Below are 6,000 nucleotides of genomic sequence, written 5' to 3'. Positions count from 1 at the left end.
CATGTTTTTCCACATCGGTGATAATTTGCCTTGGTCTTTTAATTGATCAAAGTAGCCATGAGATCGAGAATACAGGAAGGTGATAAACATAACTTTTTAAAGCGCATACTTTGACCTAAAGACTATGTTTGCATAAACATTTAAAATCGTGCTTATTCACACAAAGTAGAGCCTTGATAACACTAACATTGTATTCATAATATATCCTCATGATTGTCTCATGTTGTGAAACTCATTCTCTTGCATGGGGAAAAATACCTCCTTCAGGAAAATATACCTCAAGGTGCTTCTCAACATAAGGAAAGCAAAATTGTTTACCCTGAAATAAGCTGTTTAAAAAACATCATCAACAAAAACCTTACCTACTATCTAGGATTTGGTGTATGAACAGAACTGAAAAAGTTTTCAGACTTGAACTTTTCCATAATCCTTATTTCTGAAAACCTACACCCTGTAAAACTATTCTGGAGCAATTAACCACACAATGAGCCTGCGAGACAGCAGATGCTAAGTTCCCCTTTCCCCCCTTTTTACCTCCTCAGTCAAACATATTTGTTGAGTACATATTTATCTACTTAAAAAAAAAAAAGAAGAAGAAGAAGAAAACACCCTGTTACCTCCCTGCTAAAAGGAAGTAAGCAGGACTTCTCCTCATAGGTTATAAAAATATTAACAGTAGATAATGGGCCTGTATAAGATACTGGTGGGAAATGAGTTAATAATCACAGGATCGAACTGCAGGGAGCTTCAGATGCTGCCTAAAACCAGAATGGCAATGAATACTGTTTTTGTTAATAACTAGCTGGTGACAGAAAGCTCTTTCAACCTTGCTTTACTGGAATTGGAAAACACAATGCCAGAGAGGTATACAGTAATAAGATATACCTATCTTATTTATATCCATGAATTAATTTTTCACAAATATAAGACAGAAGTTAAGTATTCTCTGTGTGAGAAAAAAAGGCCGGCTCACTAAAGTTTTCTCAATTAAAATGTGATTAGCAGTAATTAGAACTATTGGAAGATAAAACCCTTTTTTAAATGCTGCAAGAAAGTAAGCAGACTTAACCAAACAGTATTACCTAATTTAACTTAATATCAGGAGAATTTTCTCCTTTAAAAATGTTACCGAAGTTCCATATTCTTATAAGCCTTAGGTGTCAGAACTTTTCAGGAACCTAAGAGGTTTACATATAGCCTATGAAGATCAAAGTGATTAAAGCACAGGAATCAGAGTTCTTTTAGGAAGAGCTAAGGGTGTTTTATAACAATGGCCATCTATATCTACATTTCCTTAGAAATTAAACAAATCAAGTACACTCTGAAAATAACAGTTCTATCCTTCTCCTGAAGCATAAATCTTTACTGCCCATCTGTATAAGCCAAACTGAAAGGATAGGATGCCTCATTTTCTGTAATAATTAACCCCTTATTTGCCAGCTGTCCCAGTAACACCTCTGGACTCCAGCAGACATTAGGCAACCCCAAGTCCTACAGGTGCAAATCCCTCCTGCAAGTTGGCAGTAACAGCCTCTCCCTCCCTCCTTCTCCTCTCTCCCTCCCTCCTTCTCCTTCTCTCTCCCTCCCTCCTTCTCCTTCTCTCCCTGTCCCCCCCCCCCCATTTCTAGAAGTATTATTCTTTTAACCAGGTGTCCTATCCATTCGTGGCTTTTAACTTACGTCGTAAAGGTTGAAATAATTGGAAGCTTCTGCTGTCTGGGAAACATACAACCATCGGTTAGAGATGAAACTAGTTTACTGTTGAAACATTCAGGAGAACCCAGTGAAAGGATCAGTTACTTTTAAACTTCAGGACACAGTTCTGAATGGTTCATTTCATTTCCTCTATTGTTCCTTGTAAATGTCCTGCAAACCAGGTTACAAACCTGATGGGCCAAAATTATTCCCCTTGAAGACAGCCTCTTTGGGAGAATTTCATTTACTGCCTAGATGAAAATAAACTGAAAAGGGTACATGATGAAAAGAAACAGAAAGAATGAAGGATTGATTTTAGAGAGAAAGTATCCTGAAGTTTAGTACTCAGTGGCTATTTGGTGTTGAAAGCAGAAACCCCTCGGGTCGCAGTCAAGGTTTATTTGAAAAAGGTATTCCTCCAAGCGCAGCCAGTTCTGCAGACTGTAGGAGGGATCCTTCTGAGCAAAGACGTGTGGATGAGCCCTGATGCTAACGATAATGCAAGTATTAAATGAGGGTTACTATAGCAAGATGCCTGCCTGGGGAAGAATTCTGACCGAAAAAGAAATAGAGATCTCTGACTCTTGATCAAACAGATGGGCTGATGCTGAGCTGCATCAGTGATCCCGAGTTGATTAACCGAGATTAGGAGGCTGAAGTCGACAGCGCAGCCACCGAAACGCTGCCGGGTAGTTTTGTCAGGAGAGAGAGGGGAGGGGGAAAAAAGAATAAGGGAGAAAGAAACCCTTCGGTTCGCTCTGACAGGAGATCCGGTGGGCGCAGCACTCCGCCTCCCACCCGCATCCCCGGCCTCCGCTCCACTCCCCGCCAGGGTTAAGGGGCCGCGCCCGCCGTTGCTCTTATAGGAGATGCTGCAGGTTTTTTGATCTTTCCAAGACATTAATTTGCACCAGCACCTGCCCGGGCCCCTGGGAGGAAGTGGTGCTGCCTTGCTCGCCACGCAGTGAAGTGGCCTTTTAGGTCTTGCCCTGACGGGGGGAGGAGGCGAGAGGCGAATCGGGAAGAAAGAGAAGAGGAATGGAGACAGAGGAGGTTAGAGTGATGTTGGTGAAAGAGGAAAGACGCGAAATAAAGTTGACGCTAAGGAGGATAAATACTGGGAAACCGAGATCAAGGGCAAGAATAAAGGGGGAAGGAGCCAAGAGATGTCATTAGGACAGGGGGGAAATGATAGGGACGTGGAAGCTGAAGGAAGAGAGTAAGAAGCAGGTGAGAGCTCTTAAAAAGGAAGGGACGATGGTGCGCAGAAGGGAATGATGCGCCAGAAAACGCAAGTAGGGAGAAAAGAGGGAAAAAGGCTGCAATCGCCCCTCTGCCTTCCAGGGATGATGGTATGTTGTGACCTGAACAGACAAGAGTCCTCAGGTCTGGGGTCAGCACCACTGAAAGCAGCTTCCTGACACTGGCCTAAGGGCATTTATTGGTCCAGATAAATCCTGGAAGGTCATGTTGGGGGTCTTGGAGCTTGATACAAAAGTGAGTAAGACCTTGCCCTGATTCTAGGGGTTCAGAGAAAAGTACTTCCAGACATAGTTACCAAGTCACTTGTTAGGATCGTTGGAGCACAGAGGAGGGAGCATTTACCTCTGCCTAAGTTCAGGGCTTAGGAAAACAGCTAAGGTACTGGAAGAATCTGTGGCAAAGGCCTTGTAGGAGTTTTCAAGACAGAGGGAAAGGTCCCGGTGTTGGCTGCAAAGAGTCTAACTTAAGGAGAAGGTAAGACAAGGAATTCTGTGGCCAGGCAGAGCCCACAGAAGTCTGGTGGACCTTGATTCTCACTTGTCTCTTCCATGGGCAGAAGCTGCCGGCTATTGGGACACTGACAAAGTCAAATTAGGTAGGGTTTCAGCAATTCCAGTGGAGCATGTAGATCTTTGTATAAAGTCCTATGAGAAAATAAAAAGGTGAATCTTCACCAGAACTTGGAGGATGGCGGAGGTGAAGTTCCAGAAGAAGGTGAACTCAGAAGGGAAAGCAGAGTTTTGAGGACAACCCTTAGTTAACAAGATGAATTATTTTTTTCTTTATTTCCAGGAGTATGAGGATAGGGAGGGGTCCACCAAGGGAGACATACATATAAAGCACTTGGCACGTGGCAAAGTGTGCTCCAGAGACTCTCCCAAAGGGATCCTACTGAATTACTCCTCCCATTCTGTAGCTCCAGAGAAGCACTGGGCTCCCTCTTTGGCTGGCTGACCATGCCTCCATGCCCCCAAGCCCCTCTGGTCCCTGGACATATGAGAAAACATTGAAACAAAGCCAGTGCCCTTGGTCTGGGTAGATCACACCTCTTTTTGTTGAGAGCAAAAGGAACATGGTAGAGGAATAAGAAGAGACACACTGAACAAAATAGTGGAAAGTAGCCTCCTAGCCTACAATAAACTTTTGGGTCATTTTCAGAGTAAAGCTTTGCACTCCCTTTCTGGAAATAGGAGCCATATAGATGGTCCACAATAGTGGGGGGGGGCGGAGTTTGGCCAGGTGGGTCGTGTAGTACCACAATGCAGGACATGTTAAGAAGCAGCCTGGGCTTAGGTCTTTGCAAAAAGGGCTCTTAACTAAATCTATAGGAGCTGTCCTGGTATGCAGGTGGGGAGAAGGAGCATGGGGAATACATAGCCTGTGGTGATATATCTAGGCATCAGGGCAAGAACAAAGTTTACCCCTTGGTCCCAAAATGTAGCCTACTTTAATGGGCCTAGAGGGTATTATGCTAAGCAAAATGAATCAGACAGAGAAAGACAAATGCCATTTGATTTCACTTATATGTGGAATCTAAAACACAAAACAAACAAACAAACAATAAGCAGAATCAGACCTATAAATACAGAGAACAAACTGATGGTTTCCAGAGGGGATGGGGGTCGGGGTGATGGGCAAAATGGGCTTCCAGTTATGGAATGAATAAACACAGGGAATAAAAGATACAGCATAGGGGATACAATCAAAAGTATTGTAAAAGTCTTATATGGTGACAGATGGTAGCTACACTTGTGGTGAGCACAGCATAACTTTTAGAATTGTTGAATCACTATACTGTACACCTGAAACTAATGTAACATTATGTGTCAACTATACTCAAATAAATAAAATGTGGCCTATATAACTGCTTGCAAACTTTCCTAGTTTGATTAGAAATATACTCTGCTTTTCAAATAGGGACTCCCCGCTTCACTCGTTGGGGGCTTGAAAGCATCTAAGTTACAAGTAAAACAGAAGAGATTGCCTTAAATCAATGAATAGAAGTGTTATAAAATGGAGTACTGACTCATGGTAGGCCAAGTACAGAACTTTTCAAAACAGATATTTTTCAGACATTGAACTACTCAGATAGTGGTAAATGTTTACTTGGAGGAAGGTTTAAGGGGGGGAAAAAGGCAATAGCTCAGATGACCAAGGGAATAAAAAATGTATGTTATCACTGAATGAATGAATCCACAGCTATAAATGTAGCAGGTTAATTTACTTCTCCCTCAGAAAGAAACAATAAAATTTGTAGCCCAGTTTCCTTAACATCCTTACAAACATAGATAGGATAACAATTCTGGGAAATGACCCCCTTTCAGGCCATTACTCTTCAGGACACAGTTGCATATAACATTCTAAAATTTAGCCTCATTCCCTAACCTACATGAGCTATTTAGTATATGGATGGATTGTTTTTTAGATGAGAGCAGAAATGAATTTCTACATAGAGTAAGAGACACTCATGTCCAGTATTAGTTGAATCAGACAGCAAAGCTGGCATTCTAAATGAAAATTATTCTCACTAGTTTTCTTGTAAACCTATCCTCTGGAAATGGAGCTTGATCCATGGCCTTCTTCAGAGAATTATTCCTCTCTCTGGGGCTAATGTCACATGAAAGAGTTCAGGAATCTCTATCACCCACAAGTCTGACCAAGAATAAGAGGAGCGAGTGTGGGGCGTCTGGGTGGCTCAGTCCTTAAGGGTCTGCCTTTGGCTCAGGCTATGATCTCAGGGTCCTGGGATCGAGCCCCACATCAGGCTCCCTGCTCAGCGGGAAACCTGCTTCTTCCTCTGCCTCTCCCCCTGCTCGTGTTCCCTCTCTCTCTCTCTGTCAAATAAATAAATAAAATCTTTAAAAAAAAAAAGGTGGGTGTAAGATGATTGGTGAAAATACGCACCTGAGGCAGGTGAAGTGTAGTGGGAAGAACGCTGACCTCAGACTCAGAGCAGACCTGGGTTTCTGTGGCCATTGTTTCTGCAGTACCAAAGCTGCATTACTTTGGCAGGCCATTTAACCTCTCCCAGAGCGTCAGTTT

The sequence above is a fragment of the Callorhinus ursinus genome, unplaced genomic scaffold (genome assembly GCF_003265705.2).
Source record: "Callorhinus ursinus isolate GAN/ISIS: 27379988/994484 unplaced genomic scaffold, GSC_fseal_2.0 scaffold4, whole genome shotgun sequence".
NCBI classification, from domain to species: Eukaryota; Metazoa; Chordata; class Mammalia; order Carnivora; family Otariidae; genus Callorhinus; species Callorhinus ursinus.
Note: the sequence above shows the minus strand (reverse complement) of the source record.